Raw genomic sequence first — 15,774 nt, 5'->3', positions numbered from 1 at the left:
TGATTAGTCTATACTATGTACTGCAAAACATGAACAATTTGTTTTGTGCCCAGGTTGCCATAAAAGTTTAAGTTGACTGAATTTGAGAAAATCAGTTAAATCATTACAAAATTACTTCAACTTGTCCTCTCAGATTCATTCGAGCCACTGTGGCATACCGGTCAAAGTGCACTATGGAGCGCAATTAATCAGGGTTTTTTGGTATATATCCATCTGGAACATGGCTGGATGACGTCACATGAGAATGTGCTCAGATGGAGCCAGTGGTGTTGTTCTTTTATGCCAGCAGACAGCCGAATGGCACCAGTCGCATCCACATGCAACACACACATGCAGCATCACTTTAGAACGCAGCTGGATAGAACCGGTTGCGTGCACACATACACTGAAAGACAGCATCAAGTAATAACGCTGCTGGTCGACATTAATATAAGGTGTGGGATTGTTCTTTTAGGGCGGGTGGGTGAGGAGGTCGGTGGATCCCTCAAACAACTGACTTTCTTGTGGAAGTTCAGAGTTTGCTTCCTACGTGGATGTGTAGTTTTTTTCTACACCTTACCATGTGCTTCTTTTGCCTAAACCCATGACTTTTGTTGCCTAATCCATGGCAACCATCATGATGGTCAGATGGTCAGCAGCACCGTGTGACAAGCTGGGATAAGCATGTGTTGGATAAGAAGAACAACACTAGGACAGCAGACATTGGTGTAGCCTCTCTGCAGGTCAGAGACAGGCTATTAAGTTAGGGGACGTCATTGTTATAGAAGTAAACTTAGTTAAATGTCAAGAACAATCATGGTTAAAAGTAACTAACATTCACTATTGGTAGGAAATAATCAGTGGACTTCTATAAAGTCTGATGTTTTGTGTTGTTTTGTGGCTCTGTAAGAACTTCATGTTTGTCCCTAAAGGACAAGTCCGCTAGGGGGCTTTGTCACTTGAAGGTAAATAACCAGGATGTTGTTTCAGGCATTTGCACAAAAAAACCAAATGCTGTTATTTCCCTGGTGGGGATAGACTCCCTTTACTTCAAAGCAAACCAGAAACATGAAACACATCACTTGTGCTGATCCTAGACAACCAGAGTTTAGTGCAGCCAGTGGAAAAGCTGCAAGTGTTGGATATAAAGTCAGGGATAAAGGAAAGTATTTATATGGAAATTATTTGGGTTACTCCTTTAAAAGGTTCCATGTTCAACAATGAACAAGGGAAATGTAAATGCATCTAGTATTGTGAATAGAGGACACATTCATATGCTAAACCTCAAAAGAATACATCCAACGCTGAACAAAGTTTGGGATGAAAGCAGAAAAAAAACCAGAAAGCAACAGAAGAAAGTAAACCTGCAGCTTTCGGAAAATGTCAGACAAAATGGGGTCTCTTCAAAATGCCAGCTGAAGCGTTGGGGAACAGAGCAGGGGTGAACACCATGTTTTAAACATGCAACTCCGCCAAAGCCCATCTGTTTTTTGTTCATTATTTATATATATTTTTAGGAGGCTGGTTAGACTTGGCATAACTCAAGCCAATCGCCGCTTGTTACCACGGCAACAGGGCCTAAGCATCTTCTAAAATAAGACCAAGGCGGGAAAAATTAGAGGAAGCTGCTGGGGCAACCCCCCAGACAGAGGAAGGGATCGGCTGGCATGGCACGCAAGAAACGTCAGCAGACGGAGGAACACAGAGCTCCAATACGAGAGAGACAAGCAGAAAAAAATCATTTCAGCGGAGAGGCAAACACAAGCATCTGCTACATTCATCTCCTCCATTCACATCTAATTAGAAGCGTAACAGGCTGCTGGGTGATTATCTGATGGTAATGAAAGTGAGAAAATAACAATGCACCAGTGTGTTGTGTTGTCAAGGCACCAGAGTTTTACGGATAGAAAGATATACTATTTCAATCACAAAGAATTGCAACAAACAGGCTTAATCCAGACTTTCCCCCAAAAGGATGTCACAGTTTGTCATTTATTTAAAGTCTTGCAATGAAAGTAGTGCAAATAAAGCAAAAAAATCTTACGGTGGAGTTGAGGGTGGATGGTTGTGTGCAAAGTGAATGACTTCCAATCCAGAGACAAGTGGACATATAGCTCCATCTCTGTACCTGAGCAGTCTGAGGTAACCACATATTCAGACTGGTATACTTCAGTGACATTAACATCCGACAATTGGTCAGTGGCTCTTGGCGTCTGCACTCTTTAACAGCTGTATTAAGGCCTTGACACACCAAGCCAACATCCGAGAACGAGCAGCAACGAAAGCCCCCATCTTGAGTCACCTCATGTGCTGTGTCTCAGCCAAAACGTTGCACAGAAACAACAAAACGGATGGCCAACCAGCCACATATGTTCTGCGCCTGTGTGAAAGAAGATCCCCCTCCGCACCAGCAGATGGTGGTCCTCTGTAATCGTCGTTCAAAACAAGACACGAGAAGACAACACATTAGCCAGCTAATGCTAGTTAGCCAGTTAGCATATTAATAACACAACCCAATATTGAAAGAACAAAGCATGTTTACTATACACCAGTGAACAACAACATAACCCATCAGAAAACATTTCTGAGGGAGAAACAAGATTGAAGTTACAGGACTGTAAACAGCCGGCGGCCAGCAGGCGGAGAGAGACTGTGGGGAATAACAGCATGTTTTTTACATCTAACTTGGTTAATTAAGGATTGATTTCAAGCAAACCAGAGCTGGTGTTTGTTGGAGTAGTGGATATACTAACTAGATAAGTGGCAAGAGTAACTAAGACTGTTTTAGATTTTATTTTGTTTTAATGAGTTTGAAGATAAGTCTTCTGTGACTGAGAGAAAGTTGAATTCAAAAGGTGTACAGTTGTATTTCTCTGTTTAATGGAAAAAAGGGAAATAAGAATGAGCATATCACTCTTCTTAACATTTTGTCGGTTTTATTGTGCATTTTTGAATCTCACACGCGCAAGTAAGACGTGCACACGCCATGGGGGAAGGAAGTGTTCCACACTTAAACTGTCATACACCATCATGTACCGTCATACAAATTTCAGGAATATATAAAGGTATGAAATATCAGTTCTGTGTTTGAAGATGAAACAGACAGTGAGCACACCCAAATGTTAATCCTTCATTGTACAGGGAAACTGTGCGTGTCCACCTTACAGCAAGTGCAGAAGGCTATGGTTGAAGCAGTCAAGTGCGTCTGTAAACTCTGAGCTGTGCCTTGCTCAACCCTCAGTGGTGGTAATGAGGCAGGGAAGAGCAGCTCCTCAACTTTTCCCCTATCACAATCCTCCTGCTGGCATGGCACCTGCGACCAATCAGCAACAAGCTCACCTCCCTGACCTTTAGGTGCCACTGATATCTTTCACAGCCTTGGAGCGGACTTCTACATTATTTTGACAAGATTCGTGAGATTGTACTGCACTAGACAATCGAACAGTCTTCTGTGTCTGCAGTAGCATCAGTGTTAACAACCAATTAGCTGCCAGCATTGACTGAGGAGCAGGGAGAGGAGGGAGGGGCTTTGAGTGCTCTGTGCTCATTAGGATGAAAGAAAAGCTATCAGCAGAAAGGAAGGACTACAGCAGCAAACCACCTAGTCACATGTCTACAGCCACCACACACACACACACACATGTAATTGCCAATTACTTAACATGTGGACATAGAACCAGAAAGGTGTGACTCACAGACTTTCTCATCGGAAAATTAGCTGTTGCCAATTGCAGCAGGTTGAATCTACTTGAAACCTTTATGGTGACCAACTCACAAACACACACAAATACACACACTGAGTGTCCTCAGTGAGTGCATCTGTGTGTCTTTTGCAGTTCAATAAATCAGTTGAGCCTGTCTTGTCAAAAATGTCTCTACATGGGACTAATTCAGAGGAAAACAAGAAATGTTTGGACTCTCTATGAAATGTGTTGAGTGTGTTTAGTGTGTGTGTGTGTGTGTGTGTGTGTGTGTGTGTGTAACAGAGAAAATAAAATAAATCATAAAATTGTAATGGAGGCTGTCAAATCAGCTCTTGGGGGCTCAGAGGGCGTTTTTACATGTTGTGAAAGAGCACAATTCAATGGAGGAAATGAGCTTTCTATCACTTAGATCAGACAATTCTGCCAAGTGCTGTTTTGCTGTAAAGTCATACTTATCACAAAATGGCTTTGTAGGGTTTTGTAAGCTTCCTCTTGCAGCTCAAGCGTCCGATGCATCAAGACAAGTTAAATATAAGAGAAACAACTGTGTAAGCTGCAGTTACTCTGCTCCTCTGCAAACTGATGAGCCTTTTTATATGAATGTTTAAAGGTGCATAAATCTATGTTTCTGTATTAACAATGCATGAAACAATCAATCAATGTGAAATAAAAAAGTCCTGACCTTCATCTCATTAATTTCTGTAAAGAAAACTTAATGAAATTGTTTTGTGTAGATTATTATTCAAGACATAAATGTAGAAAAAATCTCATAGGATCAGGGTGTGGTGAAAACCTGGACACAAGCTTTATTCAGTGGGCCCTCACTTTATGCTGAACAGCCTTGTCCTGATGTATTTCCCGCTGAAACCTGGAACGACATTACATTTCTTGTGTTGCCTTCAGATGCTTTACTAAAGTATTTAAACCTTTGAGTTGTGAACAAAATTTGGTTTCATTTCTTTCAGAAATATGTGGGAAAAGCAATGAACAACTAGTTAATAAATGTAACACAAATTGCAAGAAGTTTGTAGATTTAGAGAGTTATAAAAAACATAATAATAATAAAAAATCTAGGGAAAAAAGAAAAAAGACTATGTAAAAACAATGTAATTATAATTACATGTCTAAAACTGTTTTACAGAATTATTTCAAATGTTTATGTAGTATTTTCTTGGTCATTTCCTTCTTTGTTTTTTACTTTTTTTATTTCTGATTTTCAGGGAATTTTCTTGTGCTTTTGACTAATTTCTTGGTATTTTTTGCCTTCTTCCCATGACTTGAAAGAAACCAAGCCAATTTGCTCCAATTTGAAAGGAATAAACAGCCAAAGAAAAAATTAAAAAAGAAAAAACTAAATTTATGTCAAAAAAGAAACCTAGTCAGTTTGTATGGTTGTTAAAAAATTAAATGTGTATGCAGACAGAGAATTAGAGAAAAAAGTTACTCCAGATATCAGTGAACTTACTTCATGTGCAAATTTCAAGGAAAATAATCTGCTTAAATTGATTTGAACTGCTTGTTCAAACTTCCTGCTGTTATTGCATCAGCTATATAACTTAATGGTGCAGTTAATCAGTAGTTCTGTACTGTCATTGTTTTAAACTGAACACAACATGAAATATCTATGAAATATGTGATCTAGTCAGTGGTTTTGAGTTTCATAAAGGGGCTCCAAAAAAAGGTCGGGAGCCACTGTTTTAGCTCATTGTATTACGGTTACAACTCTGCTGTTTTGGTTGAGTCTCTGAGCTCTCACCACAGTGTTTCCAGCAGCAGCTGTTCTGAGAAAACAAGCTGTGATAAACCCACTTAACACTACCAGCTAAGCACCAAACAGCACGCAGTTTGGATCTGTCTCTGAGATTTCTGCCTCCTTCTCACAGCAATAAAAAAGTTATATTTTCAAAAATGAATCAGTAACATGTCCTTCCAAAAAATATCTTTTTATCTATCTTTCTGTGTCTCTCTGTCTTTCTTACTCTGTGTCTGCCTCTGTCTTCCTGCCTGTCTCTGTCTTTTTCTCTGTTTCTCTCTCTCTCTGTCTGTCTCTCTCTCTGTCAATCTCTGTCTTTCTACCTTTCTCTCTCTTCATCTCTTTGTCTGTCTTTCTGTGTCTCTCTGTCCCTCTTACTGTCTGTATCTGTCTCTCTTTCTGTCTGTCTGCCTGTCTCTGTCTTTCTCACTATCTGTTTGTCTCTCTGTGTCTTTCTATCTGTCTGTCTTTCTACCTTTCTCTCTCTCTTCATCTCCTTGTCTGTCTTTCTGTGTTTCTCTGTCTGTCTGTCTCTCTTACTCTCTGCATCTGCCTCTCTCTGTCTTTCTGCCTGTCTCTGTCTTTCTGTCTTCCCGTTGTAATATTTTAACTAATTGGTGAAAGGTATGGCTGTATAATGGAGGAGTTTGACAGGGACATTTCCATTAAATTCAGCTGCCTCCTTTGAGCTGACCTTAGAGGAGAGGGGAGAGGAGGGGTGCACCTGGGCCATTAATTACCATAGCAACTGGCACTTATACACGCACACAGAGGGAAATTCTGGTGTGTGCGTGACTTTTCCAATACAAAGATGCCAGTTGGTGATGCCAGGTCTACTTGTCCACTAGTAATTAATGGTTAACTGACCCTTTATATTACCAGCATTTGCTCTTGTGGCCCCTCAGGTGGAGTGGGCCCTTATGTGGCAAATTAAAGTTGCCAGTTAGTAATTAATGGTCCACTTGGGGGACCTCCAGAGGAGGGGCCACAAGTAAGCCATTGATTGGCCTTTGTGGCCCCTCAAGTGGACAGGACCCGTAATTGGCCCTTGTGGCCTTTTAGGTGTCTTTGTCTTTGTCTGTTTCTCTGTCTGCCTCATGTACTGCTCCTTGTAGTGATAGAAGTACTACTGCCTTCTCTACTTCCAGAACTACAACTACTTCTATGGCTAACACTCATGCTACTAATACTACTAGTACTATTTCTTCTGTACTTTCTGGTCAACTGCTACCTCTGCGTACTTTAAGCTATAGAAACCATTTTATTGTCAAAATATTATGTTCTTCAAGGACATTTACGTCTCTTATTCTATTTTCTACATTTTATGCCTAAAATATAAAGCATTGATTATTTTAATCTTTTCAGTTGACCTCAACCTCTTCCTTTGGCACTTTTGCAGTTCAACTTGTAGCTTCTTCACTTTAAAGCAGTTCAGCTTTCAATTCTGCCAGTTTTTCAGATATTTCTGTCAATTTGTAATACATCTCTGCATTTTCAGCAATAAATTTATGCATTTTCAGCAATAAATTTATGCATTTTCAAACATGCTCTCAAACTGATTTCAGCTATTAGCATCCACACGCATGTTCCGCAGGAAATGCATTTTCTAGTTGGGTGTGAATGCGAAGCATTCACAGCCTATGTTCTTCTATATTATTATTATTATTACGCCCACTTTTTCGGCACTTCATAACTTCAACCTACAGACACCATTCAAACTTCAAATATTCAACTTAATTAGGACATGGGTGGAAATATATCAACTTCTTCATATCATTTATACTTTCCGAAATATTCACCATTTTTCGGGCATTTGTCTGAAGTGTCCTGGAGGTATTGTCATCAACTGAGGGCCACTTGTTTTTAGAGTGGCTGTTCCCCTCAAATCTCTGACATTAACAGGCAGATCCAGCACCTCACCCAGCGGTGACTGTTACCACGGTAACCTGTGGGGCCTGCTATACACACCAACATTCTGACACAGACACAGACACACACACACAAGATTCAGCACATTCTACAGACAAATCAAACAACCTGCTGCTCTGTAAGCAGTTTTGAACCTAAACCAACACATTTAAGACACTGTTCTGTGTATTTTGTGGATATTATTCAATATTTTAACCATATTCAAACTAATTAGACTCCTTTAAAGCCCTTCAACTCCTTTCTTGTCATCATCTTTCAACAAATGTCAGCTTTTTTAACAGGCTTTCAGGAGGTCTACATGATGATGATGTAGTATTCAACATTTTAATGACATTCATGCTAATTAAACTCCTTCATACTTTTTTTTTTCAAGTATTGATACTACTTGACCATCTTCTAACAAATTCAAGCAAGCATTGCGGTGTAGCATCAGCTTTTCAGTAAGCTTAAACATATTCTACAAGATTGAAATCATTCAAAATTTTAATGACATTCATCGTAATTTAACCTGTTCAAGTTTTTTTAGGTATTCATAGTACTTCACATTCAAGTCATTCAAGCAAGCATTTCAGTGTAGCACAAGCTATTCAGCATGAGCACTGCAGCGTAGCGTAAGCTGTGCATTCTCACCTGCAATTTCTTCAGAAATTGCATTTTCTATTTTCAATTGAAAATTATGAACCCCAAGGGAAAGTTTTGAAAACATCTGTATTATTTAATGAAATAATGTTTTCAGTCTATTCATCCTGCTTCAGTTATTTTTTTACTGCAGCAGCCACATTCATGGAGTGGACTGAGAAAGCAATTGATTTTATTAAACTAGTAGGCTACCAAAAGTTTAATTTGTATTTGCAATATTAATAATTTTATACTAAAAACAATGATACTTGGCATCTGTGTAAAGATACGACATTGGCACACCTAAGTGTCATAATATATAAATAAATATATAAATTTTATATATATATATATAAATATATATATTTATCATGTATAAATGTTTATATATGTTTATATATATGAACTTTGCTCTTTCAATCCAGTTGAACTCCCATTTTTTCTGTATAGTCTTGCCCACATTTACTTTAATCCATCAAGAATTTTCTCTCTTTTTGAATTCTTTGTTCACTAATGATGCATTTGAGAGAGAAAAAAACAATGTTTTCCTCAAGAATTCAAAGTAACGCAGGCTTAATCACTGATATAAAAATCCTTATTTGGGGGATGAAGTATCCTTTAAGTATTCCCACAAAATGAGTTGATTTATTTCAAGGGCTTTACCCATTTATTTAAAACACCTAAAATAAAGCTGCTACGAATCAGAATTGCCAGCTAATGCCTCCTAGACACAAAAAGCACCTGCAAATTAAAGAGTCTTTTGTGCAAGGACAGGAGGGTATTTACAGCTACACACACACACACACACACACACGAACTGTCTTACCTTCATAAGAACCGACTCGCTCAGCTTTTCTCTGTTGACAATCTTTATGGCAACTTTCTGACATGTGACACAGTGGATGCCCAGCTTTACCAGACCTGAAACACAGAGGGAAAACAAAATGCATGTCAAGTTGTTTCTTCAAAGTCTGTCTGAGTCACACTGAGAGAGCAAGGGGCAGTCAAAATGTTCTGATGTGCACAAACACAAAAAGCCTGGATTTTGACAGAGGTTATCATGGCAGGAGAGAGGAATGAAATGAAAAGCTTATGGGTCTGAGTTGATGACATCACATTCAAGTCTACCTGTCATCCTCTGGGACAACAATCACCGCTTCCCAAAACTGATTCAGCTACTTTAAAGATACTCCATAGCCTCACTGAGTCCAAAGAGCGTAGATAAAACAAATCTGAATGTTTTAAAGGTGAAAAAGACAACATTAATGAAGCTGGAATCCTCTGTAGCCAGTCAAGTGTATTCTTGACCTTGGACACAGTTATTGTGAAGACACAGACTGTTTCCAAGGTCAAGCTTTTTCTGATCTGTCACCCCTGAATGGAGCTCAAATTTCATCATGTGACCAAAGTGCGGACCTTAAAAGCATTTTAAGGAAACTGAGATTGTATGTCGGCATGTTCTCACCTACCATTAATCCTCCTGCAGACTGTGAGATGTTTGCTGTCTTATAAAATTAGTGCAGCTACACTCTGTGACATGGATCTTAATAAACATGGGTATGACATCAAGTTTGATGTATGTAGACTGTACAGTGACATCACCTACTGAATCACAGGCTACAACCTACGTCCATCGACGTCAATACACATGAACAAAATGTCATCGGTGTGCGTCATTCATCTACGCTGCTGCAGTGGTAGAGAAAACTGTAAACAAAAATGAATGGAGCCCTTATTATAGTGGTATTTGTGTGTGTCGGGAAAAAATCTAAATAAAGAGGAGGAGGAGGAGAATGTGGATGTGGTCATGGCTGGGGGAAAACAGGCCAACTTGGCACACAAGTTTTGCAACGAGAGCTCAGAGTAAGTATTAGCATCTATTAGCATTTAGCAGTGTTGGGATGGTTAGTGCGTCATTTCATGCTGCATCTCTTTCAGTTGGTCAGTAGATGTAGACTGTAACAACATTAACACAGTGAGATTCTCATCCCAAATTTCTGACACCATCAAAATTTTATTTTAGGTTGTCTTTGGTTGCACGACCATGGCAATGGCCTCTCACTGTGTGATGTAGGACCACCATTTTAGAGACAACAACAAAATCACCACGTTTCTGCCACGATGGTTATTTTTCTGAGACAGTCCAAAATCACACTGTGTATAAGCTTAAGTATGTGTCTTCACATGTGTCACGAGTAACCACTTGTTATCAGATCTCACATGCAAATAGACACGTGAATCATTTCTGTTTACAAAGACAATATGTGTTTTTGTTGTTTTTTAACCACTGGGAGATTTGCAGTGCTACACTTACACTTAAAGCCTTAACTCTTTAAAATATGTCATCTCTTATTTAACTAAAGGGGTATCACAACATATTGATTCGCAACCCCTCTCTCTCTCTCTCTTAGGCATAATACAAGCCCTTTTAGGAAACTGGGTGCAAACCGTTACCACTCCAGAGTATGCCTGTGTTGCACAGAGTAGGCAAAATCTGTGTACCATTTCACACTTGTCACTGGCAGATAATAAAGTAATAATAATAATAATAATAATAATATTTGTATAGCACCTTTAAAACAGCATTTACAAAGTGCTTTTACAAACAAAAGAAACCAGAGGCAAGAAACCCCAGAGGCGATATAACAGAAGACAAACAAAAGCACCAAACAAAGGCCAGATAAGTATTAAGGTAGAAGTAAACAAGAGATTAGAGGCAGAAAAATACAATAACAAAATGAAGGCAGTAAATGTAAAATATTATTATTAATACAAATTAAAAGCAGGGTTAAGACACAATATAAAGATATTTAAAAGAAAAAATTCAAAGACAAATGAAAAAAAGATCCCCCAGTGCTGCTATTTCAACGGTGAGAGGAGTTTTCATCACCACAGCCACACAGCCCACACAAAACACACACAAGTGAGGGAGATTGAAGAGACAGAGAACTGATAAATGTCATTACAGCTCGACTGTTACATAAAGCCATACTTTGAACGTCACTGTCCAAGTAGGCAAGAAAACTTTGATGGCTTTTGTCCTGTAGGTCTACATGATGTTTTGTTTTGTCAGCTGATAATCACGTGGTTTTGCTGCCACTGAAAGCGAGATTATACCTGCATGAATAGTTTCCCTGACCAAATTCACTGTGAATTTGCTGGGATTACAAGACATCCAGAGATGGTCCGTAAGCTCTGCCTGTGCAACTGCATCAACAAAAGTTTTCTTCAGGTGTCAGATAAGCAAGGCCATCACCTGATTCAATGGTTTTTCAGTGTAGCCCAGGACACATTAGCATTCACAGTGCTGATGTGACTACATGCAGCCTAGACAAACCGTTCTCATTCCAAACTCATCAAATAACTGTCAGTGCTTTCAGCGTACAAGCATGACGCCAAAAGCCACCTTCCGCGTCCAACCCAAGCACAGCTGGATGGCATCACATAAGAATGCACTCTGACAGAACTGGTGGTGTTATACACTGGTGGACAGAAGGATGGCACAGGGCGTGTTCACATGTAATACGCACAAGTGACATCACTTGAGAACATGGCCGAACGGAACTGGTGGTGTGCGCATGAAACGCTGAAAGACAGCGTCAGGTAGTAACACTGCAGGTAACAACGTAATAATAATACCTTACTTTGTGCCTCTTTTGCACAAACCTAACCATCTGTGACTTTGTTGCCTAATACTAACCATCATGACACTCTGTGTTGGTTGCCATGTGTATAAAGATAAGGACCATGCAGTGTAATCCTACTATGAGCATTTGTTCACATCATGGTAACAGCATTACAGAGCATGAACAGCTGACACAGGAGGACACCTAAAACATCAAAAGTAGACACAGAAGTTCACCATTTGACGAGCTGGGATGAGAATGTGTTGGCCCAGACAAAGACCTGGGTCAGCTAAACTTGTATTTAGAATCATCCACTTGTGATCAGATTATTAAAATGAAACGCATTTTAATACCAGGTGTAAACAGGCCGTATGATACCTGCAATTCAGAACTAATTCTAAAACTATGCTTTGTTAATATAAAACATTGACCGTCTTAATTAGCTCTGGTGAGGTTCTTGTTAGATCTACAAAATCTACAAAAATCCTAAATTAAAATACTTAAGCATACCAAGAAAACAAGATATTTGTCTGTAGATCTAATCCTGTTAACCCCTTAACATGTGGATTGGCATCAGTTTTCTCGTGCTGCATTCAGACACCTTATACTGGCATTAAAACCCTCTGAAACTTGAGAGAATTGGTTTGATTTCTTTCGGAAACACAGGGTAAAAAACATTATGAACAACTTTGCAAGAAATGTCCAACAAACTGCAAAAAAATAAGAAAAAAAAAGTAAAAGGTGACAAGGAAATGATCTAAGTATTAGTTTGGAGGAATTAGTAGATATTATCAAAAAAAAAAAAAAAAACACAAGGAAAAATTGCCCAGAAAACTATATATTATTCTGTTTTAATTATGTTTTTCAAATTATGTAAGAAAAGAAAAAAAATTATTAAATTTTTTTAGCACTTCTTCTTTGTTTTGGTTTGTTGTAAGTTTTTTTTAAGTTTGTACTTTAAGTGTTTTTTGCTTATTTTTTAAGTATGCTTCTTTTAACCTTTTACTACTTTATTCCTTATTTCTTGTTAAGTTGCACATTTCTGAAAGAAATTATGCCAAGTCGCCCAGGTTTGAAAGAGTTAGAGAGATGTGAATGACAGTCTGAGATTAGTGATGCTTGTCTGCACATATGTTGTTGGCACATACAGTATTTATCCAGTTTCACTATGTGGCATTCTCCCAGCTGTGTGCTGTTTACTGAGCATAAACCAGGTGGATAAAAATGCCACTGACTCGCATTCTGCAACTCTTGAGTCTCTTTTTCATTATGTACTTCTGAGAACCCGCCTGATGTGACTCCAGCGACATAGCAGAAATGTCAACATGCTGCACCTTAATCTTATTACAAGAACAATGGCTACATCCATCTCTATCAAAGCTCTGACACCAGGGAGTGTGTTTTACTTTGTACTGAAGGTCTGCAGACCAAAGTGGAAATGCCACTGCACATATGCACCTCTTCATTACCTCGCTCTGCATATATATTTCACAGGAGATGAATGTCTCGCTATTTGAAAGGTGATTTCCCTGCGGGTCTCGCAGGGAAACAAGATCCATAAGCAACAGGGTGTTTGGGCCAGTATGGCAGCCTGGGGGCTCTTTTATGTCTCCAGTTAGAAATGGCATCCTGGGCGACATTCACTGGGACTCATTGATCTTGTTGTCAGAGCAGCTTGCAGACAGCTTTAACTGCTTACCACAACACAGGGCCAAGAAAGCCCTGTAAGACTGAGCTGTGTGGAGGAATGTGTGAATGCAAGTATGACTGAGGCACACACACATTCACCCCAACAAGTTATGAAAGGCGAAGTGAAGCAGGACTGTCCTCTGAGAAAACAACCAGAGTGAAAGGGTGGCTGAGCAGGAAATTCAAGAAAATAAAGAAGCACAGGCAAAAGTTCCTGAACTTTAGTCAGAAATGCTTTGAGTTAAAGTCTATTTTAAGCAGCTGAGCTATCATTCATCTCCTCTGAATGACCATTTAACCCTTTGAAACTTGACAAAATGGTTTGTTTTCTTTTGGAAACATGAGGGAAAAAAGACAATGACAAAATCGACAACAAATGTTCCACAAATTGTTTCACAAACAGTAACATGAGACAAGGAAATTACCTAAAAATGAGTTATAAGAAAACACTGTTTCATCATCATCAAGGGGAAAAATCCATAAAATCATATTCATAATTAATCAAATTTTACATTTGAAATTATGTAACAAAACAACATAATATAAACTACATTAACACATTTTTTTTTAAAAAAGGTAAAATATTCACAAAACCAATTTTTAATGTTCATAATATTATATTTTAATCATGTTACAGAAAAAATGTATAACTATTATAAAATCCATTAATATGATGTTGAGTAATGTCGTGAAAGGGGTTTTATGGAGAATATTGTGACGTCACGGTGAAGTTGGCCTTTGTCTGTTTGGATATAAAATGTCATCAATTCATTATTTTGTCCTACTAGACATTTGTGTAATGTATGAATTCTTGCGTTTGGGGCAAAACATGTTTTGTGGGGTCACAAGGATGGGTGACCCCAAAATTTGAATCAGTTTACTGTTGAGTCCAAGTGCACGTTTGAAGAAATTCCCTCATGGTGTTGTTGAGATTTCATGTTCATAGGAATGAGATGGACAAATGGACAAATTGATGTACTTAGAGTCATATAGAGGGACAGACAGATGTATGGAGGAATGGATGAACAGATGGGTGGGCATCCCGAAAACATAATGTCCCTGGCCATGACTGTCACTTGTGCAGCGGCATGCAGAAGAATAAATAAATTCAAATAAAATAAATTTAGCAAACCCAACCAGAATAAATATAATTCATCTGTTAAATTAATGAATAAAATATTACATTAAATAAAATACTGTATATACTCTGCTATAGACTTATGGCCTCAGCTCAGTGTATCTACAGTCATGGCTCTGACTCTTTGGTATGAGTCCAGAGGCAGTCCAGCTGTCGTGCTGGAGTGCAGGGATTTATCTCTGTTTTCTAATTGTGATTAAAAAGAGATGTGGTTGCAATAAAATGAAAACAACTAGAGGTTAATGAATCAATGTGTGAATTTGACAATACATCAACACAACTCTGGACTCAGCAAACAAAGAACACTGTGATATAAGTGCTGTTATGTTCCATTCATGTTTGCACACACTGCACCTCTGAGAAACCAAAGGGTATTTAAGGTGTATGTTGCGCTGCATGGGCCCACTGAGGGCTGTAAAAATGACTTATCTCCACTAAAAACACATCTGAGCTCCAATAATCTTCTGTGTAGCTTTTCTTTTCTCGTGATGACTCCTCTGACACCTGAATATGAGATGTTATTTCTGAATGGGCAGCTATTTGTGTTTGATTCCTTGATGCCTTACATTTGTTAAAGTGCTTTTCAGTTATTAGAGTCATAATTAAGCTCAAAACGAGGCCCTTATGTCATAATCTGTGACATTTTCACATCAAGAACAGCCACGTTGTTTCTTCCCTGCTTCATTACTAAAGAACGCTGCAAGGATGACTTCATCTCAGCTTTTAGATTTGTTGTTTGAAACACCTCTCAGTGTCCATTCTTGTCTGTGCTTGGTTGGTATTTTACACATTTGATGGGCAAAGAAAAAACACAATACAGAAATGAAACAAAAGAAAATATTGACCCTGGAAGCGCCCCTGCCATCTGTAGGGTGCATGTGTATTCCACTCATGTTTTCAAGAAACTGATGCATTTCTGAGGGAGACGCACTCTCCTATAACCGCTTTAAATCTCTGGACAAACTTTTGCTCATTGCACACACATGCATACTGTTGAAATGGATTAAAAATACTAAAGGCAGATTTTCAGTGTCCTACCTCCTGACAGCATAAGTAGGCACGTTACCATTAACCCTCAAACTGCGCAAAATAAAATTGTGAATATGAAATACGCCTAATAGGGACACGTCAATTTTGAAAAAACTTCTGTTTATCGCAAAGAAACTACAGTTATCTTGCAATTGTGTTTTATCTAAATTTTGAAAATATCGCTTAAGTTTAAGAATTCATTTCTTAAGATTTGGAGCCTTTTACGAAATAATTTACCATCTGAATTTCAAACAAACTCTGTTACAATGTTGATACCCTTCAGAGAGAAAGCAAACTATACCTAGTGTC

The 15,774-nt window shown here is 38.6% G+C and overlaps 1 pseudogene; it reads right to left on the bottom strand.

Moving 5' to 3' along the window:
• LOC121942092 overlaps positions 1-15,774 on the bottom strand; it is a 223,479-nt pseudogene that overhangs the window by 113,701 nt on the left and 94,004 nt on the right.

The sequence above is a fragment of the Plectropomus leopardus genome, chromosome 1 (assembly GCF_008729295.1).
Source record: "Plectropomus leopardus isolate mb chromosome 1, YSFRI_Pleo_2.0, whole genome shotgun sequence".
Taxonomy (NCBI): domain Eukaryota; kingdom Metazoa; phylum Chordata; class Actinopteri; order Perciformes; family Serranidae; genus Plectropomus; species Plectropomus leopardus.
This window is presented reverse-complemented; position numbering and strand designations above follow the sequence as displayed.